Source organism: Eptatretus burgeri, chromosome 5 (assembly GCF_056783735.1).
Source record: "Eptatretus burgeri isolate ZD-2024b chromosome 5, Ebu_testis_v1, whole genome shotgun sequence".
In the NCBI taxonomy this organism is placed as follows: Eukaryota; Metazoa; Chordata; class Myxini; order Myxiniformes; family Myxinidae; genus Eptatretus; species Eptatretus burgeri.
This window is the reverse complement of record NC_140965.1, coordinates 74,277,583-74,303,693: the sequence shown is the minus strand read 5'-3', so window position 1 is coordinate 74,303,693 and position 26,111 is coordinate 74,277,583. Positions and strand designations below refer to the sequence as shown.

Below are 26,111 nucleotides of genomic sequence, written 5' to 3'. Positions count from 1 at the left end.
TACCTCTGGCTACGGCTTCCCCTCCACTCCCACCTCATGTTTATATGTGTGCTGTACCATCCACCAAACAGTGATGACTCCATTTACACCTCACTATCTGAAAACATGGACCAACTTCTATCTTCTCATCTGATCTCTCTCTTCCTCTTCATATGTGGTGACTTCAATCGTCATCATGCCAGTTGGCTAGGTGTGGGTACCTCCCTCACCTGCCATAACACTTCAGCAAAAGACTTCTGTGACTCATTGGGACCGACTCAATCGGTCAGCTTCCCGACCCGGATCTCAACCAACGGTACTCCATCTCTTCTGGATCTGATTTTGACAAATTACCATGAAAATATTACTATTGAAAATATTGAAAATATTACTATTAAATATATGAAAACATGAACTGTTCTTCCTCTGCTCCAATTGGTTCTTCTGACCAGCCAATGTGTGGCCCTAAATGGAGTTCTCTCATCCCCTCTTCCTGTCCAGGATGAAGTTCCTCTAGGCAGCGTTCTGGGCCCTGTTCTTTTTCTGGATTTCATCAATGATCTTTCCGACTCTGGAAAATCCTCATTGCTGATGACTACACCCTCTGTCGTACCATCTGTCATCCCTCAGATCAGCAAGCAACAGCTTCTTCGCTCACTGCAGATCTGGATAAAATCACAAACCGGTCCAACACATGGAACATGTCTCTCAATCCCGACAAATCTCACACTCTCATGATGTCTCTCCGAAAGGACCGTTTAGACCCCCCCCCACCACCCCCACCCATATACTTTCTCAACAATCCTCTGGAAGAAGTCCTTTCATTCAAGCTTCTGGGTCTCACAATCTGCCATGATCTTTCCTGGGAAAGCCACATTTCCAACCTAGCCTCCTCCATCATGCAGTCCTTCCTCCGCACACCTGAGACTGGGCATCCTCCATCGTGCAAAGTCCTTCCTCAGCACACCTGAGCTCCAAAGCACACACAAAGCTTTCATCCACAGCCTGATGGAGTACTGCTCTCCCCTCTGGGCTGGTGTTCCTGCCTGTCACCTTTCTCGTCTTCACGCTATGGAAACCAAGGAATTTTGGATCATCGGTATCTCCCACGACGAGGCTGAGTCTTTGGGCCTCTCACTCTCACCACAGGCAGGTCAGTGGTCTGTCTTCTGCAGTCTCCTCTCTGGTCTCAACCCCCCCCACTCCACCCTGCTCTATATGCGATATATCCCCAACATATTTTTGCAGGGCGCTCAAGGTCTGCCAACAACCCACCTCTGATAAAACTACCAAAATCACTGCTCACCTTCACTCTTTCATTCCTCTTTTTCCCCGCCTTTGGAATAAACTCCCACACTCTGCTCAATCCCATTCTTCCCTCCATGTCTTCAAAACAGCTGTTCACCACCACCACCTCTTATCTTCCCCCATCCAAAACCTAGATCTTTTCTTCCGCTGTTAATCCACCTCAAACCCACCTCCTTCAAATTCCCTGCTTTCCTTCCTGAAATTCCCTGTAATGTCCATCTTGTATACCCTGTGTTCCCCATCCCATCCATAGATCTCCTAATATCTCTGTTCCCCATTGTTTTGTCGTTCCCTCTTCCACCCCTCGACCCTCGTCTCATGCCCCCCTTGCTGTGTTGTGTGTTACCTTTCATACGAGCCTCGACAATGTACAAAAAAAATGCGAAGTTTGCCATTTTACCGTATTTTGGTTCTGAATTTGTCCTGATTGCACATGCGCAGAGAGGTGTGAGACTATATATTTATTCTTTCTGCCTGTCTGGCAGTCAAAAATATTGAAAAAAAAAACATTCCAAGCGGAAAACTTAGTTTTTAAGGACATCACAAAAGGGCATACACAAAAGGCAGGAATAACATGTATTTGGTGAGACAGGGTGATGTAAAAAATGCTGGGTAAAATGGCAGTAAAACACAGAATTCATTTATTTATATGCCTTTAAACCTCTCAAACGGTTTATATTGAATTATATACTTGAAGACTGTAGAACACAAATCGCCTTTCAATACTTCTAAGAACCATGCTATATATTGATCTATAGCATGAGAGGGCATGGTATGTTATCGGGGTGAAGAAGAGGCCACCAATATAGCTATGTACGATGCTGATTGACGCTGCGTTCTATGGTGATCAACAAAGCGTCCATCTCCGAAACTGTGACTGAACATCATCTTATTACAGTGTACAATGGTGTTTGGTGTATTAGACTGCTTCAATAGCACTAAACTTCCGGATTTCTTAAAACGATGTTTTGAATAATTGTTTTATTTAAATTGAAATACATGAGGACCATGCTGTTCAAGGGTTTCCCCTTTGCGGATTCGCTCTATCGCGATGAATTTATTGAGGCAAGATTTGCGGACTGCGGTCAATGCACTTGAACAAATCGCAGGCTGGCAAACTATTTTTCACATTTATTCACCTCAATAACATGGGCTTTAAACACAATAACCTTCTCAAAGCCTCCAACATAATCAACATCATCAACTCATCTTTATCAATGTCATCGTATTATTGAATCAAGTTTGTCATTGTTATTATTATTAAAGGTAAGTTTGATGATCTTAAGAAAATTAACTATTTTACATTCTTCATATAAGAAAATAAGGCTGGTGTTGGCTTTACGGTTGAGATGGCTAGCTTAAGGTCTTGAGTTTGAGTCCCCGTCATCTCGTTAAATAACACCAGGTTGGTTGACTCAGCCAGCCATCCTTCCTAGGTTGGCAAAATAAGTACTGGCTTATTGGAAACAGCAGGCACTGCATCAGCAGCATAGCTGCACTCCTATCAGTGATGCAACCAGCAACCACAGGTTGCATCCAAAAGTAGAACGTCACTAGGTCAAGCACATACCTCTGCCAGGCTGAGCAGTTTACTTTTAGTGTCACACTGACAGGCCGGATCTGGATCCGGAACTCCAAAATCTAAATTGGCTGGTTTTTGTCACCTACCCAACTCATCCACCAAGTTTTGTCTGAATCCATCCACAACTTTTTGAGATATGCGATGCGGTATATCGTTTTTGGCCTGATCAATCGTGAAAAAAAGAATCATTTAAAACATTTTTTGATCCAGATCAACATTCGGATCTTCACCAAAATCTAATCGTTTCGTCATCACATACCCAAGCTCTCCACCAAATTTCGTCCAAATCCCTCCACAACTTTTGAGATATTTTGTTCACAAACAGAGATGGGGGTAAAAACATGACCTCCATCCACCTTCAGTGGCAGAGTTAATAATACTAGTACACGCCCGTACGTGCGTGGCTGTACCTGCAAAAAAAAAAAAAAAAAAAAAAAAACTTTCAAACCGCGTGCCAGAAACAACCACACAGGCCGTCCCTTCGCTCTCGCGTGCCTGTACGTGCGTGGCCGTATGTGCAAAAAAAAAAAAAACTCAAACAAACACACAGGCCATTCCTTTGCTCTCGTAAACGACGTCTGGATTGGGGCATTGTGTTTATCTATAAATGCGCACAAGAAATCGAGAAATTATTAGAATACAGTCAGTCATCACTATCCGGAAGTCCATACGCTGTAACCTGTCATGGGGAACGCGGCTGAGGATCTCTTCCCCAATGGATATGCCTACGCAGCAACGTGTCCTGTCATTGGTGACTAAATGGCGCCCTTTCCCCATCGGCCACGCCGACGCAGCAACGTGTCCTGTCATTGGTTTGGTAAATAAATGGCCATAACTTAACTTGGGAATCACTTGTCCGATTAATATCAAAGCTTGAAAAGGCACATACTCAGGGCCCCAGCAATATACCTGGCAAGTTTCAATTAGATCGGACCAGTGGTTGTCGAGAAACAGCGGTCACAGACACAGACACACACTGCTGGAATTATAGATACCATAGATGCGTTCCTCAACCATAACTTTACATCCATAAATTGCAGTTTCCTTATTGATATTTTTCCTCCAAATTGCATTTCGTAGTGTTGGAGTAATTTCTCTCTATTCATCATTTCCACTCCTTTGTTCTCAAACATAATTTTTGCTGATGTCATTGTCTTTTGCACAATGAACTTCTTCAGGGTTCTCTTTCTACATTCTATGGCTAATCATGTCCAGAATTGCTTCCATGTGTTGGATTGGGAGTTGCTCGTGATTATTCTCTTCCATCAATGTGTTAACATTTTGCCAAACTCCTTTCAGTTGTTGTTTTTTATCTTGCCAAAACGAAGTTTTTGCAAGATATGTTAGTCAGCTTGTGTTTTTTTTTGTTTGTTTGTTTGTCTGTAATCACGTAAAAAATTCTGCAGAGCACAGTTATCATCGGAAATTTTGGTAACTTCGCATATCAGAGGCCTATAGAGGTCCCTTTCAGTGCACAAAATTTTGAAGGTCAAGGTCAAAGGTCAAGGTCACTTTGGCGCAAATCAGGGGAGTCGACGAAACCCTTATTTTTTGAGTATTTTGATCGGATCGTCTTCAAACTTCATGGGAATATAGTTCATGGTCTGGTGCTCAGCTGATTAATTTTTGGTGGCGATTGGCCTTGACCTTCATGGTTAGCACCTCAGGTCAAACATATTTGACCCCAAGGTCAAATTTTCAAGTTTTAGGAACCATATTGTGTAGTACCTCAAATTGAACACCTCGATGAGTGCTTACTAGATATGTCAAGCTTGAGACATTATGACGTCATTTGGTGACGTTATGAGGCAAAAGCATATTTTTCATGGTTACTCTGTAGAAGGATTCTCATCGGAATCTCTCGTAGGCAGATATTCCTCAAGGAGTCGCTCCTGGTGGATAGCAGCTCTGTTCACCTCAGTGTGACCTCAAGGAAGTCACATGTGGTCACCTTTTGGCAAGAGGGTGACATTGGTTTATTTTTTTTAAGTATTGATCTTAATTCTGCTGCTGTAAAGCAATCTACAAGTATTTGATTTGTGAAGATGTAGCCACTCATTTACTATTTGTTGAGGTATACGTCTAACTTGATTTTTACATCCATAATTATGTACTCTTTGTCTCTCGGTAAGGTGTTAAAAACAGAGGCGATTATTTTTTGGCCATCATGTTGTCTGTATGAATCATTAATTATTTCATTTAATCCATATGGGTAAGCAGTTATTAATTCTTCAATCCAGGAAAGTTCTCTGCACCTACATAATTGTGTGATCGTTTTATCTTCCATCCCATCCTTTTTTGGCCATTACCACCTATCCTTTCTACAACCTGAACACTGGAGCTCGCATGTTTACAGTATCCATAAGTAAAGTAACGAGTGAGTAGTGGACAACCAGTAGTTTTATCTGGGCTTCTCGTGCCGCTCATGTGTGCGTTCATTCTTACATTACATCTCTGCATGTTTCACCAACATATTGCACCACCCATTTGCTACAAGTCAATAAGTAAACTATGTTTGAGATTTTACATGTAATTAATTATTTGGCTTTTTAACTTCTAAGATCTAGCCATGACTGTGTAATTAATTACATTGTTTGTGGCAAATGGAGGACAAGTTTTGCAATTGAAAATCCCACATTTATGCACTTTGCATCTGGATAAGCGTTCCCCATTGGCGAACGGAGAATGGCCACCTCCTACAGCCAGGATATCTGAGTTAACTACAGCATTACCTTGTCAAGGAATACAAATCCTGCACAGAGTTAGTCACCAGGGAGGCTAGTTCAGCTGGGGGCTGCCCTGATTTACCCTTCATTTTGTTTAGTTGCATCGTTATAGTATGAAATGTAGTTTTCACAAATACACAAGAATCAAACAAGCAGTCATAGACTGGTACTTACGAAATCGTCAACTTGACCTCTGACCTTGTCTAATAAAAGCTGTCTCGAGAGAAGGTAGCGACGCAAACCAGAAGTTTCTACGATGATTCTGTACCAAACCATCAAAAATCGAATGTTTGACCTCACTATGACCTTGACCTTTGACCGATTTTGACCAAAATCTAATCAGCACTAGCCATCACCCTCCTGAATCACGTGGTGTAATTTAACATTGGTAGCTTCTTCCGTTCGAGTTATCGTGCCTACAAACAAACACACACACACACACAAACAAACAAACAAGCAGTCATAGACTGGTACTTGGGAAATCGTCAACTTGACCTCTGACCTTGTCTAATAAAAGCAGTCTCTAAAGAAGGTAGCGACGCAAACCAGAAGTTTCTACGATGATTCTGTGCCAAACCATCAAAAATCGTAACGTCGACCGAAGCAAAAATCTCCATTTCTCCACGCAATTATTTTATATTATTTTAGCAAAGTCACAAAACCGTAATATTCTGCCATCCACCAACAATCTTTACATAATCCGACGGCTTAGCGAGTCAGGCATGCGACGATAACCTTTATTGGGATAAAAAAATGACTTTTAAACACCACCTTTATCGAAAACACCGTTAGCGCGCACACGCAAAACTTTTACGTGACAACGATGCGTCTGCTCGAGCGCACTGCATCATGTGACGACCCGTGACGCGTCGAGTGAAATATTTTTTATACAATCTTAAAACGTCTCCAAAACATCCGATTTTTACCAGAATTTCGACAACCGAGTTTTAAGCGTCCTAAGCGATCGCAAAAACCGAAGACAAAATTAAAATCGAAGTTAAAACAAACTCGTAACGTCGAGCAAAGCAAAAATCTCCATTTCTCCACGCAATTATTTAATATTATTTTAGCAAAGTCACAAAACCGTAATATTTGGCCATCCACCAACAATCTTTACATAATCCGACGGCTCAGCGCGTCAGGCATGCGACGATAACCTTTATTGGGATAAAAAAATGACTTTTAAACACCATCTTTATCGAAAACACCGTCAGCGCGCACACGCAAATCCATACGTGACTCAACGACGCGTCTGCTTGAGCACACTGCATCATGGGACGACCCGTGACACGTCGAGTGAAATATTTTTTATACAGTCTTAAAACGTCTCCAAAACATCCGATTTTTACCAGAATTTCGACAACCGAGTTTTCAGCGTCCTAAGAGATCGCAAAAACCGAAGACAAAATTAAAATCGAAGTTAAAACGAAGTCGTAACGTCGAGCGAAGTAAAAATATGCCATTTCTCCACATTAATTTATGGAATTATGTTTGACCTCATTGTGACCTTGACCTTTGACCGATTTTGACCAAAATCTAATCAGCGCTAGCCATCACCTTCCTGAATCACGTGGTGTAATTTGCCATTCTCATTCTTCTTCTGTTCTCGAGTTATCGTGCCTACAAACAAACACACAAACAAGCAGTCATAGACTGGTACTTACGAAATCGTCAACTTGACCTCTGACCTTGTCTAATAAAAGCTGTCTCTGGAGAAGGTAGCGACGCAAACCAGAAGTTTCTACGATTATTCTGTACCAAACCATCAAAAATCGAATGTATTGGATGTTTGACCTCACTGTGACCTTGACCTTTGACCGATTTTGACCAAAATCTAATCAGCGCTAGCCACTACCCTCCTGAATCACGTGGTGTAATTTGACATTGGTAGCTTCTTCCGTTCGAGTTATCATTTTTTTGGATGTTTGACCCCACTGTGACCTTGACCTTTGACCGATTTTGACCAAAATCTAATCAGCGCGAGCCATCACCCTCTTGAATCACGTGGTGTAATTTGACATTGGTATCTCCTTCCGTTCTCAAGTTATCGTGCCTACAAACAAACAAACAAACAAACACACAAACAAACAGAAACGGAAGTCATCAATATACTTTCGAAATCTTTAGATTTCGTAAGTAACAAACAAACACACAAACAGACGACGGAAGTCATCAATATACTTACGAAATCTTTTGATTTCGTAAGTAATAAATACATAAGAAACACACAATAGTAGATAGGTAAGGCCCAGTCACACCTTGACGTTTTAGCCAGCTTATGCCGATTTTTGGAAAATTTGTCTAAAACGCTGGTACACATTGAATACATTATGGGTAAGTTTTGATAACATTGAGAGCACGCTGAAAAACACTGCCATACATCGTTGAACACTGGCTTTAAACGTTGTACTTTTCGGTTGTCCTCAAATTTTCCATGCTTGAAATTTAAGACTTATGCCAGCGTATGACTCACACGTTCCACATAACGCTGGCCATTAGTTGTAGGCACGTCACGCGATCGGTGAAACACATTACTTGTGAGTTACTCATAAGTTGAAACACGTCGAGGTAATGTTTAGCGTACCCGAAACTTATTTCTAACCTATGAGTTACGTGTTGTACTCACGTTACGCGATCGGTGACACACGTTACTTGTAAGGTGCTCATAAGTCGAAACACATCAAGGTAATGGTTGGCGTCAGTGTTCCAGACTCCCTGTTTTTTTTGTTTTTTTTTTCTTCCTTCCTTCGGTATGATGGTGATTTTGACACTTCGAATTCTAGTGCGGTTATAATATAATATAATTAATAAGTTGCCGCTCAACGATTTAAATCATAACCGCACTGTACACTGAACACCGTCATGCCGAAGAAAAAAAAAAACCGGGAGTCTGGAACACTGACGCTAACCATTACCTTGACATGTTTCAACTTATGAGCACCTTACAAGTAACGTGTGTCGATGTGTGTCAACGATCGCATATCGTGCGTACAACTTATTCCCATCGCATGCGGAGCGTGTGTCATACGGCAAGTAAGTCGTAAAATTTTCAACATGTTCAAAATTACAAGACGTACTCCACTTACTACGACGTATGATAGCGTACTTTAGCGTTCTATTCACGCATACCAAACTTTACCCATACCGTATTCGACGTGCGCCAGCGTTTTAGACGCATTTTTCAGAGGTCGGCATACGCTGGCAAGATCGCCAAGGAGTGACTGCGATGTTGACACTTCCATTTCTGCGGCGGTTATGATTTGAATCGTTGTGCGGCAGCCTTTTCATAACCTACGCCACGTCATCGTCGGCGATGCGTGCAGCGCGCTATGCATAAGTTAGACTATCGTTGGGCATAGGTTGTGAAGGCCGACAACAGGTTCAGCATTCGTTGGTATAAGTTATCTATAACACAACGAAACGTTCTGTGTCCGTTACTAATACATTATGCATAAGACCCAAGTCGTTATGAATACGTCGGAATCTTTAAAAAAATAACATCAAAAGTTCAATGTAAGCCAGCGTTTTACATACATTTTAATACGTTGCCATTGCTGGCTAAAACATCAAGGTGTGACTGGGCCTGTAGACATGTAAACTATAATCAAACTCCAAGTGTTTGAGTTTTCTTTTGTTTTTACAAAGTGCAGATAATTCAGGGAATCCTTTGAGATCAGAAACGCTTAGGCCTGGTGTTGCTCGGGGTGTTCATGGGAATGTTCTTCGTTGGGATGGCCATCAAAGGAAGAGCAGTTGTGCCAAATATAATGGTAGTGCTTTGTTGTTGTATGTGAATAATAAAAACCTGAAATTGAAAAAACTAACTTCTTCAATAAATCAAGTGGCCGATGACCTCACCACCATTAGTGGTGGTGTAAAAGTATCCAGGATGTTTTTGCGACTGCTATAGAATGTGGTGAAGGTGTTGGTGTAGAAAACAAGCAAACAAAAAAAATTTGCTCTTGAAAGTAATTTAATAGCATAACTATTCTGACAATTATTCATACTTGATTGAGTGAATGAATTAAATGTAATGTCAACATAACATAACATTTCTAAATTTACACCAATAAATATCAAGGCTTTGAAACATTCGTTTTGTTGCCTAAAATGGCTGAGAAAGCATGAGAGAGCATCTTGATACCTCCAACAGCCTGGGGCATATGTGGTCCCCATACCATGGACATTAACTATTTTCATACACCTACTTTTTATTCAGCATCCAGGTGTTTGAGAAAGTGTGGAAAGCCCGGTATTGTGTGTCGAATCATTTGCTACATCTGGCTGGAGGCTTAAAATTTATTTTTTTAATACCAGGTTCTGGCGATTTATTGATTATTCTGGTTATATCGGTATAATTTTTTATATCGATATTGAAAATTTGAATATACCGGTATACCGAGAAATAATTATTTTGGTATATCCACATAATAATGCTGCTCTGGCGCATGCTCCCATACCTGACCTGACGTAATAATAATAATAATAATAATAATAATAATAATAATAATAATAATAATAATAATAGAATTTTTTTTTGGGCACATCACCAACAAATCGAAGAAAGGTGTTTGCAATCCTTAAAGAGCAGGTTTTGGGTCGCTGATGACTTTGCGCAATTCGAAGGTTGTAATCACATTAATAATTATTTTCTTACATTTGAAACTCAAAATATGCTAAAATTAAGTTTTAAGTCAAAATTTTAGTCAGTGATCGAAAAACAGTCCGGAAGTTACCGAAGATGCTATGACGTCACGTTCTCCGAAAACTTCGTGAACATTCGGAAACAGCGTGTGAACAATGGCGAGATGCGAATCAGAGAGTGATTTCAGCGGCGATTAAATTGAGTGTTTTCATTCTGATATTGCCAAGGACGAGTCGGAGGATGACGGGAATTTATACTATGGAGTCTCTGGCCCTGAGCCATATAAATTTGAGCCCCTTGCAAGTGCAAGAAAACGGCCTATTTGGTGTACAAGTGGCAGGACTGACTGCCCAGCAGTTCACACTGACAGACTCCACCAGACAGATTGGTTTGTAGATTTTCATTTTCTTGTTCGATGCATGAAATAATGTAAAGTTTGATTCGTCTGTGACTTGATATAATCATTTTAACTCTCTAGTCACTCAAGAGTCAGAAATAGAATGAATCAATAATGGACCCCCAATATATTATACACCGTAGCCTTGGCGTTGAAGTCTTTCTGACAGCTGAGCTGGACCCCAGCGAAAGTGAACAATTAGAACAAACCCCAACTTTCAAGAGACTGTTGTGGCATATCTATCTATAATTCCAGCAATCTGTGTGTGTGTGTGTCTGTCTGTGACCACTGTTTCTCGACAACCAATGGTCCAATCTAATTGAAACTTGCCAGGTATATTGCTGGGGCCCTGTGGATGTGCCTTTTCAAGGTTTGATATTAATTGGACAAGTGCTTCCCAAGTTATGGCCATTTATTTACCAACCAATGACAGGACACGTTGCTGTGTAGGCGCGGCCGATGGAGAAGAGATTCTCAGCCGCGTTCCCCATTACGGGTTACAACGTACGGACTTCCGGATAGTGTATTCTAATAATTTCTCGATTTCCTATGCGCATTTATAGATAAACACAATGCCCCAATCCAGTCGTCGTTTACGAGAGCGAAGGAACGGACTGTGTTTTTGTTTGAAAGCGTTTTCTTTTCTTTTTTTCTCTTCTCTTCTCTTTGTGTTTTTCCTTGCGATGACATTGCGAAAAGGCAAAATACGTTGGCGCTAATTGAATAATTGGCCATTAAAACTAAATTGCGAATAATCCTAGGTGACACAGTGCGAGAAGATGAAGCAGGAGCCAGCTGAGGAGGAGAAGGCTGAATGGTGGGCACAGCATCACGCTTCAGTCTCACTTGAACAGCTGTTTTGAAACCGAGCTCACTCATTGCGTTGCCTTCGTAATCCTCGGCTGTGAAATGGTCACCACAAATGACAAGTCTATACAAAGGGTCCTCTTTACCCGTTTTCTTTGGGGGAAAATTCGCCCATTTTATTTGTACAAATCTTATCCACTGCCGGCGAAGGTTTGATTCCTTCGGGAATCGGTGGGAGCGATTATCCGTTTTCCAGCCATTTTCGCAAAACATGACGATACACGTACGAGGCATGATGTACAAATATCCAAATAACTTTGTTCTACAATAATTCAAAATAAAAAAGGATAATATAGACAGTTGCAAGCTCAAAAATAAGCAAAATAACGGCCCGCTGAACTAGACACTTCTTCAATAAGCGAGTGAGCTTCCGCTTTGTTTTGGAGAACGTGACGTCACCATCCGGATATATATGGCACGTGGCTGTTTTTTTTTCAACAGCCTCGAGAAATAACAACTTCGGAGTTAAATTTCATTAATTCTCCCGAGAGTAAGGCAACCACAATAGTTTGCATCGAACTATTTAATGCACATATTATCATATTGATAAAATACCGGGCGTAGTGGCGTGCGCCTGTAATCCGGCTAGTCGGAGGCTTGGGTTGGAGGATCGCTTGAGGACGGGAGCTCTGCGCTGGGCCGCGCTATGAGAGGGTGTAGGGCAGCCCGGAATCATGGCGAAACCCAATCCTTATCCCTGTGTCGTAAGAGGCGACCAGGGTTGCGCCAGGAAGGGCATCCGGCGTAAAACCTGTGCCAAATCAGTATGCGGATCATAACGGACGATCCGCTGTGGCGACCCCTAACGGGAGCAGCCGAAAGACGAACAACAACAACATTATCATATTGATAAATTTTCAGAATATGTTTGGTGACCTGCAACCTGCTCTTTAAATACATGATATCAATGTCAGAAGAAAATAACTCCTTTTCTCATAAAATAATCTGCAAAAGACAACTTCAAATTCGGCCGATACCGAAATGGTAAATTATGACATCCTAATCTTAGTGCATGAAGTGGATACCATGCCGGATCGGGGCGTGTCCACGATTGACTTCATCGAGTAGCTGTGAATCGATACATTTTAAATCCCTTCTCCAATCAAGTGGTCTATATCCTGCAATGTTTTAACAAATGATGAGCTATCATGTGATCATTCGATAAGCTATTAACGGATATAAAATTAAACAATTCAGGCTTGTCTGGTCGCATGAAAAGCAAGTTTTATATAAAAGACAGTACAGGGAGTCCCTGGGTTACAAAGGCATTCTGTTCCAAAACAATGGTTCATATAATAAGTAAATCGATCAACTGTTGACTGTTATAAATGATGGTATCAGCGCAGGAGTGGGGGCTACTCACCCAGTGATTTAACAGGCTCAGTGGGAGACCAACCATTATCTTGTTACCTGTGCTCACATCGTTCAAAATAAGGAAAATGCCACGTTTAAGAATTTCAATATTTAAAGTCCACAAAACTCAGATTAGTCTTGAGAAAGAGGAGTTTCTCTGCCATGTCAGGTGAAAGACGTAAAATCATCTACCGTAAAAATGAACAAATACAGCGGTCTCAACAAAAATGAAAAGTGCTAATCCTATGGGTCAGCACCTCTGAAGGTTATAGTCAGGTCAGGTATGGGAGCATGCGCCGGCATCCATAATGTTTTGCTGGATGTTGAACTTTGCCCCCTCCATTGTTTTTGTAAAGATTATAGTTACCTGCAGTGAAAAGTGCTCACCCAGGCATTAGAAGATACAATTTGTTGCCTTAAACGTTTAATACCACTTTGGATAAAAATCACAAAATTGTCTCCATTTTGTGTCAGATTATAAAAAGAGAGAGCAAGGTAGATGTTCACATGAAACAAGAACCACACATCACTGATGGACTTAGAAAATGCAGAATGCATATAAAAACAAGACTTCTCTAACCACTCGAAAAATGAGAGTCCACAACACAACACAATGAGAGTCCACAAAATGAGAGTCCCTCCACAACAGGAGGGCATGGAAGTTAGTTTGTATCATCACGGCATTACAAAACTTCACAGAAAACATCGAGAAACAGAACATTGCAACATTATTTTTAAAAAGTAATAAACCGACAAGAGTAGTTAAAGTTAAAAAAAATAAAAACTAGAACGGCTACTTGGTAGAGTGCGTGCATACCTCTGCCAGAATGTGCAGTTTACGTTTTGTATCCCACCGATACGCCGGATCTGGATTCGGACCTGAACCAAAATTGAATTGGCTTCTTGTCACCTAACCAACTCATCCACCAAGTTTTGTCCGAATGCGTCCATAAATTTTTGATATATATATATATATATATATATATATATATATATATATATATATATATATATATATATATATATATATATATATATATATATATATATATATATATATATATATATATATACAGTGGGGAGAACAAGTATTTGATACACTGCCGATTTTGCAGGTTTTCCCACTTACAAAGCACGTAGAGGTCAGTAATTTTTATCATAGGTACACTTCAACTGTGAAAGACGGAATCTAAAACAAAAATTCTGAAAATCACATTGTATGATTTTTAAATAATTAATTTTCATTTTATTGCATGAAATAAGTATTTGATCACCTACCAACCAGTAAGAATTCCGGCTCTCACAGACCTGTTAGTTTTGTCTTTAAGAAGCCCTCCCATTCTCCACTCATTACGTGCATTAACTGCACCAGTTTGAACTCGTTATCTGCATAAAAGACAGCTGTCCGCACTCAATCAATCAGACTCCAACCTCACCAAAATGGGCAAGACTAGAGAGCTGTCTAAGGACATCAGGGACAAAATTGTAGACTTGCACAAGGCTGGGATGGGCTACAGGACAATAGGCAAGCAGCTTCGTGAGAAGGCAACAACTGTTGGCGCAATTATTAGAAAATGGAAGAAGTTCAAGATAACAGTCACACTCCCTCAGTCTGGGGCTCCATGCAAGATCTCACCTCGTGAAGCCTCAATGATCATGAGAAAGGTGAGGGATCAGCCCAGAACTACACGGCAGGACCTGGTCAATGACCTGAAGAGAACTGGGACCACAGTATCAAAGAAAACCATTAGTAACACACTACGCCGTCATGGATTAAAATCCTGCAGCGCACGCAAGGTCCCTCTGCTCAAGCCAGCGCATGTCCAGGCCCATCTGAAGTTTGCCAATGACCATCTGGATGATCCAGAGGAGGAATGGGAAAAGGTCATGTGGTCTGATGAGACCAAAATAGATCTTTTTGGTTTAAACTCCACTCGCCGTGTTTGGAGGAAAAAGAAGGATGAGTACAACCCCAAGAACACCATCCCAACCGTGAAGCATGGAGGTGGAAACATCATTCTTTGGGGATGCTTTTCTGCAAAGGGGACAGGACGACCGGACCGTATTGAGGGGAGGATGGATGGGGCCATGTATCGTGAGATCTTGGCCAACAACCTCCTTCCCTCAACAAGAGCATTGAAGATGGGGCATGGCTGGGTCTTCCAGCATGACAACGACCCGAAATACACAGCCAGGGCAACGAAGGAGTGGCTCCGTAAGAAGCATCTCAAGGTCCTGGAGTGGCCGAGCCAGTCTCCAGACCTGAACCCAATGGAAAATCTTTGGAGGGAGCTGAAAGTCTGTGTTGCCCAGCGACAGCCCCGAAACCTGAAGGATCTGGAGAAGATCTGTATGGAAGAGTGGGCCAAAATCCCTGCTGCAGTCTGTGCAAACCTGGTTAAGAACTACAGGAAACGTCTGATCTCTGTAATTGCAAACAAAGGTTTCTGTACCAAATATTAAGTTCTGTTTTTCTGATGTATCAAATACTTATTTCATGCAATAAAATGCAAATTAATTATTTAAAAATCATACAATGTGATTTTCAGGATTTTTGTTTAAGATTCTGTCTTTCACAGTTGAAGTGTACCTATGATGAAAACTACAGACCTCTACGTGCTTTGCAAGTGGGAAAACCTGCAAAATCGGCAGTGCATCAAATACTTGTTCTCCCCATTGTGTGTGTGTGTGTATATATATATATATATATATATATATATATATATATATATATATATATATATATATATATATATATATATATATATATATATATATATATATATATATATATATATAGCATTTTAGCCCCATCACTCAATGGTGAAGAATCACTTGAAAATTCTTGGACTCGGATCTTCACTAAAATCAAATCAATTCGTCCTTGTCACATACCCACACTCTCCAGCAAATTTTGCCAGAATCTGTCCACAATTTTTTTGAGATATTTTGTTCACAAAAACAGACAGACAGGTGAAAACATAACCTCCATCCACCTTCGGTGGCAGGGGCAATAAACATTCATGACGTGTGACAATGCATGCTAGGAAACGGCACTTTGGCTTAAGGAAGTCACATGGGAAGTGACATGGCTGAAAGTAAAAATTACAATCTTCATGATTTTTTTTTTTTGTCTACATTGTCGAGGCTCGGGTGAGAGCTAATACACAGAACGCACAACAAGGGGACAGGAGAGGGAAGGACAAAACAGTGGGAAGCAGAGACATGAGGAGATCTGTGGAAGGGAGAGGGATGGGGGCAGGGAACATGGAGTAAACAAGATGGACACCACAGGGACTCAGGACCTTACACGACAGGGAACTTTCAGGAAGGAAAGCAGGGAATTTGAAGGAGGTTTTCTTATTTGAAAATTTGAAGAATTTGGGGTGGATTAACAGGGGTAGAAAAGATTGTGGTTTTGGATGGGGGAAGATAAGATTTGGTGGTAAACAGCTGTTTTGAAGAACTGGAGGGAAGAGTGGGTTTGAAGAGAGTGTGGAAGTTTGTTCCAAAGTCGGGAAAGAAGAGGAATGAAAGAGTGAAGGTGAGGAATGAAAGAGTGAAGGTGAGCAGTGATTCATGATTTTGGTAGTTTCACCAAAAGGGGGTTTGCTGGTAGACCCTGAGCGCCCTGCAGAAATATGGGGGGGGGGAACATATCGCAGACAGAGCAGGGGGGGGTGAGACCAAAGAGGAGATGGTGGAAGACAGAAAGACCACCGACCTGCCTGCGGTGAGAGTGAGAGGCGCAAAGACTCAGCCTCACCGCGGGAGATACCAATGATACTTAATGCTTTGGTTTCCACACAGTGAAGCCGAGAAGGGTGAGAGGCAGGAGCACCAGCCCAGAGGGGAGAGCAGTACTCCATCAGGCTGCGGACGAAAACTTTGTATGTGGTCAGGAGCTCAGGTGTGCCAAGGAAGGACTTTGCACGACGGAGGATTCCCAGTCCGCGACTGGTTTTGAAGGGCAGGTTGGAAATGTGGCTTTCCCAGGAAAGATCATGGCAGATAGTGAGACTGAGAAGCTTGAATAAAAGGACCTCTTCCAGAGGATTGTTGAGAAAGTAGATGGAGGGGGGGTGAGGGGGTGGGGGCTTCCAGACGGTCCTATCGGAGAGACGTAGTGAGAGTGTGAGATTTGTCAGGATTGAAAGACATGTTCCACATGTTGGACCAGTTTGTGATTTTATCCAGATCTACAGAGAGTGAAGAGGGTGCTGCTTGCCAATCTGAGGGATGACAGATGGTACAGCAAAGGGTGGAGTCATCAGCAAAGAGATAGAGGATTTTCCAGAAAGTCAGAGAGATCATTGATGAATTGAGATATTTTGTTGCAATGGTTGGTATAATTGCAACATTTTTATAATTGCAAAGTCGTTGATGATAGAAATGATGCAATGGTAACATAATAACCAATCTCTAGTTACATATCTATTCTCAGTATTTTGGAAAGGCAAATCATATCAATGATTTTAATCAGTTTGCTGTATTTACCAGCAGATGAAAAATGTGTCCCTTTAGACAAACATCCAGTACCCTCCTCAAACTTAAAATTGAATCATTCGACATCCTCTCACTTCACTTCCTCACCTCTGTCCTGACAAAACTAAATGAAACCAGTCCAAAGATTGTGTCCATCCTTCAGACATGGCATTAAACCTGCTGTCCCTCATGCTAGCATTTTATTTTATTTCATTGAAACTTCACAGATAACATTGGCAATGAGACATTGAAATACAAAGACAAACGCACACAAGTTGTGGTGCGTGTGACCAAAGTTGTGGTTATACACCGTCTAAATGATAATCTGATGTTTTGGACCTATAATCAGAATTTTCCACAATCACAAGATAAGATAATTATTATTAGGGTACCCTGTGAGTACAGGGTACCCTATTGTTTTTCTTCTGTTTATTATTACGCATTATTATTATTTTTATTATTATTATTTTTCCGCCGGCATTTTGCACCCTTTTTCGCTTTAAAAATCATTTTCTCTGGAACACAAAGTCCGATCGACAGGAAATTTTCACCATAGTGTGTATCTTTTTTGATAGCACAATCACGTTATAATTATGACGTCATTGGTCACGTGGTACGGTCGCCATCTTGAAAAATGCGATAAACTTTGGACATCTGTATCTCGGAAACCGTGCAATGGAAAATTTTTTCGTTTGATACATTTTACTAAGCTCCCTATGGGGAACACGTGTGATTTTTCGTGACGTCATAGGTGAAGCGATATACCGGTGAAAATTCGTCAAGTAGAACGCCATATAGGAAAAATCTGAAAAATTCTGAGCGTCATCTACACCAAAATTCATCGTCAAAAATGTTATTTTTGACGTCATCGATGATGTAATTCGGCCGCCATCTTGTTTTTTAGTGTTTTTTTTTAAAAAAATCTTCTTCTCCAGAAGGGCTGAACAGATTAAGGCGAAACTTTACAGTTACATTCCCCCTGATGTCCTCTTTCAAGTTTGTTAATTTGTTGTTGATACGTCACATGGTTTGGCGGCCATCTTGAAAAAACCCTAAAACCTTCAAACATCTTCTTCTCCAGAAGAGCTGGTCCAATGAAGGCGAGATTTCAGAACTATATTCGTGACATGTATGCGATGCAAGTTTGTTAATTTCAAAGTGATAGGTCACATGGTTTGGCCGCCATGTTGGATTTAAGAAAAATATTAAATAATGTTTTCTCTGGAATTTCAAAAGCCATCGAAGCGAAAATTTGCAAGTGCCTTCCTCCCTCAATTCTGCATACATGGTAAAAAATTTTTACCTCAGAAGTCACATGGTTTGGCGGCCATCTTGGATAGAAAAATAGACCTTATCCGATTTACACGAAACTTAACACACTTGTTCGGGTCGACGATGGAAAGCAGAATTTAAATTTATGATATCATAGGTCACAAGGTTCGGCAGCCATCTTGGATTGAAAATGAATAAATTTTAAAAATCTTCTTCTCCAGAAGGGCAACACAGATTAAGACGAAACTTCACACATATATTCCCCATGAGGTCCTTTCTCAAGTTTGTTAATTTGTTCTTGATCGGTCACATGGTTTGGCGGCCATCTTGAAAAAACCCTAAAACCTTCAAACATCTTCTTCTCCAGAAGCGCTGGTCCGAGGAAGGGGAGATTTCAGAACTATATTCGGGACAGGTAGGCGATATAAGTTTGTTAATTTCGAATTGATTAGTCACACGGTTTGGCCGCCATGTTGGATTTAAGAAAAATATTAAATAATGTTTTCTCTGGAATCGCTTAACCTAACGAATCGAAAATTTGCAATTATCATCTATCATCGTCTATGCACGCAAGGTAAAAATTATGACGTCATACGTCACATGGTTTGGCGGCCATCTTGGATAGAAAAACGCACCTTTACCGATTAACACGAAACTTCACATACGTGTTCCAATACCAAGTTGGAAGCAGAATATAAATTTGTGATGTAATAGGTCACATGGTTCGTCAGCCATCTTGGATTGAAAAATAATATCTTAAAACGTCTTTTTCTCTGAAACGACTGAACAGATCCAGGTGAAACTCCACCACTATGACCGCCTCTCCATGACGAATAAAAAGTTCTCACCCCCTTTTGAGGTACAACGCAACGTTTGGCAGCCATATTGGATTGAAGGAAAAATATTAATTAATGTTTACTCTGGAAATACTGCATCAATAAATGTGAAACATCAAGTTTATGGTGGAACGCTCATGCGGAATGAGCGTTTGAAATTTCAACGGGATCGGGCCCAGGGTTTGGCAGCCATGTTGGTTTTAAAAAAAATATTAAATAATGTTTTCTCTGGAACTGCTTAACCTGGAGAAGCGAAAATTTGCAGTTATCATCCACCATCGTGTTTGCATACGTGGTGCAAATTATGACATCACAAGTCACATGGTTTGGCCGCCATCTTGGATTGAAGGATAAATATTAATTAATGTTTACTCTGGAACCGCTGCCTCTATATATGCGAAACTTCACATTTATAATTCAGGTGATATGCAAAACAAAAGTTTAAAATTTCAACCTGATCGGTCACACGGTTTGGGAGCCAGAATTATTTATTTATTTGAATCTGGAAGCCAGTAATAACGAAATTGAATACTTTGTGCTGCCCGGTTCGTAACTCGTCTGTTCCGCGCCGTATCGAAGCAGGCCTGTATTTGTATCACTCTTAAATAATGTTTTCTCTGGAACCACTTTCCCGATCAAAACGAAACTTTGTGACTGTCATCTGCAGAAAGTCCCATGTTGTATCAAAAGGCGGACGGACTGGGTACCCGGTCATCACTGCCAGCAGTTATAAAGTGGCAGTTCTAGTTATTATTATTTTTAATTATTTTAATTAAAAAAAAAAAACTCCAACCAAGAAAATGGAAGTTTAAAAAAAAAAAAATCATGCATGAGTAAAACCCCTACACCTTCCTAAAAATACAGACTTTAAAATGGTGTTAATGCGGGATTTTGTTCTTCCTGCGCCCAAAGCCAGAATGCGAATGACGTTTCCCCACTGGACAGCCAAGCTCAGTCACTGCTTGAACCAGACCAGTTGCCTTATAATCACTAGTGGATGCAACGAGCCTTCGACCGATATCACTTATAATGTTGGACGTACATCGGCCCTACACTCACATTATTTCAATGGAAATTGCTTTGAATAAATAAGTTTGGCTGAGGCTGGCGTATTTATTACGCGAGCATTTGCTTGTGGATGTCAAAAAAATATCACATGGTACCTTTTCAGAATGAGTATGCCATCGAGTGCTGGTAGCATAATAACCAAATTCTAAATTCTTTACTGGATCTATGAGTGCAATGCACCATCGGCACAGCCAAGCCTTCAGAAATGATGCAATCAAAGGTAATTCAATTACAATCAAATGTACATTCTGTGAATCCCTGGAGAGGATTCTCCAAACTCTGAAAAGCAACTGCATGTTGTTTAAGACAGAGAGGCATACGTGCCTCTGATCCAGTGGCGGGAGTGAAGTAACTGAATGAAGAAGGAAAGAAGTTATTGTTGGGGGTGGGGAATGAATACAAAAATAAAATAAATATTTATCAGAAATGAAAATATAACATACATGGAGTTCACACACTTGTTGGAATAAAAAATGAATTATCAAATCATTGAATAGTATTGTTAAAATGTCATGGTAACTATTGTTGCTTCAAACGTCATAAAGATTAATCAGTTCTAAATGGAGTACAGATTCAAATATTAACATTTAAAAGTTTATCAATATTGTTCATAAAGATTTCCAAAATATTTCTCTCAACAATGACAACATTCGCTGCAGAACAAGACAGTACTCAACTAGAGGGGGAGCACTCGGTAGAGTGCAAAACCTCCGCCGCCAATACTGCTGGGTCACTTAAGTGAACCTGATATCCTATTCATTGTAGGTCTAAACGGATCAGACTCTACTGAACCACGATTGAATAAACTAAACTAGATCGACGCGCATGTAGAAATGCCAAAAAAAATAATAATAATAATAATAATCGAATTTTTCTTGAAAAAAAAGTTGCAAAATTTCTGGGGTTTTTTTCTCTCACAAATTTTTTTTGGGGGGGGGTTGGAAATCACTTAAAATATGTAGAAATGCAAAAAAAATTCAAATATTTTTCAAATAAATCGAAATTTTTTCGAAAAAAAGTTGCAAAATTTTGTTTTTTTTTCTCTAACAAATTTATTTATTTTTGGTTGGAAATCACTTAAAAACATGTAGAAATACAAAAACAAAAAGTCAAATATTTTTTCAAAACGGCCGCCATAGCGGCCATATTGGACTTTGGACCAAGTCCAAAATCTAATGGCATGATCCTTGGACCAGACCTAATCCCCCCACCAAGTTTCGTCGAAATCCATCCAGGAGTTTTTCCGTAATACTGTTCACAAACAAACAAACAAACAGGGGTGAAAACAGTAACCTCCATCCATCTTCGATGGCAGAGGTTAACAATGCAGAACCCAAACAGGGTATATAGATCACGGTAGATCTGTGAATGAATGATCTGCAGAAGATTCAAGATCTATATTGAACTCGAAGGGCACTCTTCGATCCAAGAACTATCATTCTGCTGCAGAATCACACATCCACTGACAAAAAAACGATCACAATAGCCTCTGCTGCCGTTTCAGAAACAAGCGAGCCTACTTCTGTTCATCTTTGAGCAATGGCCACTACTATTTAATGAAGAACAATGCTTCTATACGACCACTACGGCCAGATTTAATCCCACCTTGTGGAGTCGGCTGCACGATAGTTTTCATCTCCACAACCCTGTATCCAGAGCATCTTCTCTTCCTGCTCCCTCTCTATCGATCCACCCTCACCACTCTTGCACATCATTCTTCAACATTTCCTTCCACCACAATTATGGTCTTCCTTTCCCCTCCTGCCAACTGAAGCCTGGACAGATAGCTGCAAATAGATCCACCACACTGGTCAAGAGTAAATAAAGTTCTCTCGCTCCAGCTGTCAAAGCTAAAGTACAAAATCGGAATGCAAGAGCACGAGCATGATCTTCCATCATGTCTGTCCATCCATAAGGTTTTCTTTTCCAGGGCAGATCTCAGGATGTTATGGAAGCAGGTGGATGAACCTTGTCAGGTAAACTGTCTATCATAAGTACGTGCCTTAACTCGCTTTGTGCTTTCGGCTGCTGTCTGTCTGTCTGTCTACCTTGAGTAATCAGGTTGATGAAGGTTGATGAAGTTTAAATGGTACTGTATACACAGTCAGTCTTAAACAATCCAGGCACGGTGCCCAGTGCCCAGCTGATGATCCGGGCAGTTGGGAAATCAGTCAAATGTTTATAAGCTAATGTTATAACTTCAAATAAAATAACTTTTGTAAGTACTTACCAGTACATAATAAATCCGTGTGTGTGTGTTTTTATACACAGTATGTGTGTATATGTATTATTACGTTTGGTTTTCTTCTTGGGACGACGGTGCAGTAATTGGTCTTCTTTTTGATTTTGTAGATGCGCCTTTTTGTGGATTTGTGTAGACGGTTGTGCCGATGTCTTTTACAGATCTCAAGACAAGGCATCATGCCTCATCAGACAAGAAACATGTCCCGCAGCCCTTTTTTCTTTTCTTTTTTTAAACCCAGCAACAAGAACAGGCTCTACAACAGGTTGATGCATCAATACAAATCGGACGGTAGGATGTTTCAACCTGGGTACGTCACGTTCACCCAGGTATGCTAGTTCAAAGCAGTTTCATTTACGAGTAAACGTATCGGTACCCACAGTTTATTGATTATACAAAATCGAGATGTAATTTTCCTGATTCAGGACGAATGATGCCAAGTATAAGGTATTTCAAATTAGTTGTAGATCATTAGGTGGAGGCCTACGACTTTTTATAGCAATTTACCAGATCATCGCTCGGCAAAACGCAGACATCTGACAAGTCAAGCCAGAGGCTCGACTCGTACCCTCTTTAGTCTTCCTGTGGACCCCATCTGCTACCCATTTCATCTGACCTCTCCCTGCAGACATTTTTGGGGAAAATAAATAATAAATTGCAGGACAACATTCAACCTTCGATGTACACATATTCTTGCAGGTGGTTGGAGTGAAAGGAGGGGGGTGGGTGGGTGGGTGTCATGTTTTGTTTGCTCTCTGAAGAGACTTCATCCCAGCAAACTGCAAGAGATTTCATACGACTTGGGTTAATATTAGGTCTCTATAGGAGGAGGAATAAATAAATATATAAACTGTAAAGGTGACGTGCCGAGTGTTTTGAACACTCATAACCCACTCACGTACGCACACGCACACAACATTCAACAGCTGTTGGAGTTTTGTCCAAGCACAAGTGGACCCTGTGCAGGCACACACCGCTTCCTCGAGCTCGTTTCACACGCACACACCGCTTCCTCGAGCTCGTTTCACACGCACACCAGCTGCTCGACTAGCTGGGCCGCTTTTCACACACTTCCCAGCCCAAGAGAGCAATGCGTCTGGACGAGCCGCACATCGAGGTTACAAAGGCTCGAAAAAGCAAACAAATTTGGATTTTACTCGAAAATGTCTTCGGGTCCTCGAACCACCGACTCGCGCCTCTCGAAGTACACCGAACTTGACCACGGTGCTTTATTTAAACCAACTAATAACAAGCCTTGTTGTACGTTACGGAGCGAAGAGAACGACGCGATGTTACACAAACAACGAGCCTCATACAACCGGCCTCCGAGCTCCACCCCCGCGCAGGCCGCTAGTCGAGGGTCGCTCGTCCCGCGACACCGGAGCACACGCTCCGAGCCCGGCCCGGCCCGGCTCCCCCCACAACATGGCCGCGCCGAGCGCTCTCACCTCGCGGACTCTCATCCTCGGCTTGTGCGCCGCGTATCCATAAAGCACCAGCGGTGATACAAAATGAACTCGGATCCGTGACGCCCCGCCTCGTCGGCGCCACAATCCCAATTATCCCTCGTGCTCATTCCTCGAAGTCCGCTCATTCGCACTGGTCGGCGTTATTGTTCATTACTTCCCACCGTACTCACATCGGGAACTCGTCAGCCGGTAGTGCGCATCACTCATCTCAAACTCGGCTCCCTCTCCCCCATCATCGCGCGATCCTTATTGCGCTTCTTCTTCTTCTTCTTCTTCTTCTTCTTCTTCTTCTTCTTCTTCTTCTTCTTCTTCTTCTTCTTCTTCTTCTTCTTCTTCTTCTTCTTCTTCTTCTTCTTCCTTGGTGTTCAAATGGCGTTTTCAGAGCCTCAAGGCTCTATATACGCCACTGAAACATTCCGGCAGGGGCCAACAAGTTGTGGCACTTTTTATTTATACACCTCGACCCGTTTCTTCAACGAATTTTGAAACCGATTTGAAGAGTCGAGGGTGCTCATAGTTCAACCCCGGCATGGTATATCCGGGATATCGAACCAGCTCACCCCCATCTCTGTGGTGCGGTGGAAAAGGCGCCATCTGGGTGCCGACGTACAGCGGGCATTGTCTTTTAAAAGGTTTTTCCAAACTTCGGGAACCTTACACCGCTCGTTGGACCCGGTTAGGGTGACACGATGTCCGAGTCTGAACCTGAAGACCCAGGATAATAAACTGGTCTCTTCGAGAGACCTTCAAACGGAATGTCCCCTTGGTGGAGCTCTTCCACCAAAATTGTCCTTTCTTTGTCAATCTGACTCTTAAATTAGACTCTGACTCAAAGTTCCGACGGAACCAGAGGGATTTGGGTTTCAAAATCCGATCTGAGAGCACGTTTGGCTACCTGATGTACCTCATTTACCCCCCCCCCCCCAGTTCTCAGCACAGGTGAAGGACCGAGCCCCTGAAATTGGTGATATTAACAAGATGTAGGACCTAAAAACCCAGGTCAATCTGTATTCAGACCACAGGGAATCCACCACCTTCAGAGCAGAGGACAAATTGGAAAAGATGACTGCGCTGAGGGGGTTGGAGTGAATTATCCACTTTAGGGCCTAAACAATGGTAAATAGCTCAGCCAAGAAGACTGAAAGATAATAATCTAATGAACTTTATGACCTTGATATCTGGGATGCAAATATTAACATGAGGGTCAATGGGTCTTTAGAACCATCTGAGTGGACGTGTATAAAGGATTGACTCCAAATCGTGGAGATATATTTATGACCGCCTGGTTACGTGTCAAAACTGGGTTGTCCCGAACAGTTTTACCCCCCCGTAGATCAAGGTGGACACAAGTAGCTTCTTTGAGTCCAAGGGGGTTGGAGACGGGGCAATTGCAACTTTATTCGAGGGATTTACAAGTAAAAAAATCCAAACCCATTCATTTGGCTGCCCTCATACATGCCCGTCTGGAAGAGGGTGAATTGGAATTTCTGCCAAGCTTTTGGTATTCCCTACAGTCTGAAAACAAAGATTTAACTGGATGGTTATCCCCAGAAGAAATTATCTTACTGAAATATTTCAATCTCCTGACCACATACAAAGCCTTCGTCCACAACCTGATGGAGTACTGCTCTCCCCTGTCTGCTGGTGCTCCTGCCTCTCGCCTTAACGCTGTGAAAACCAAGGAATTTAGGAGCATTGGTATCTCCCAGGTGAGGCTGAGTCTTTGGATCTCTCACTCTCTCACCGCAAGCAGGTCAGTGGTCTTTCTGTCTTCTACCGTCTCCTCTCCAGGCTCGCCCCCACCCCCGCCCTCCAGGCTCGCCCCCATCCCCACCCCCGACATATCTGCGATATGTCCCACCCCCATATTTCCGCAGGGCGC

General features: G+C 41.6%; 1 protein-coding gene across 5 annotated transcripts in view; it reads right to left on the bottom strand.

The window, feature by feature from the left end:
- The window catches only part of LOC147026706 (nucleus accumbens-associated protein 1-like), a 109,639-nt gene extending 85,122 nt beyond the window's left edge, over nucleotides 1–24,517 (bottom strand). For 2 of the 5 annotated variants that reach the window (XM_085882432.1, XM_085882437.1), the window contains exon 1: nucleotides 24,209–24,515. The gene's annotated coding sequence lies outside the window, so the exon portion shown is untranslated. Of the gene's footprint in view, nucleotides 1–20,842; nucleotides 20,871–24,208 lie in introns of all 5 variants that reach the window. The other 3 variants (XM_085882434.1, XM_085882435.1, XM_085882436.1) reach the window with 3 other exon arrangements.
- Between the last annotated feature and the right edge of the window lie 1,594 nt (nucleotides 24,518–26,111).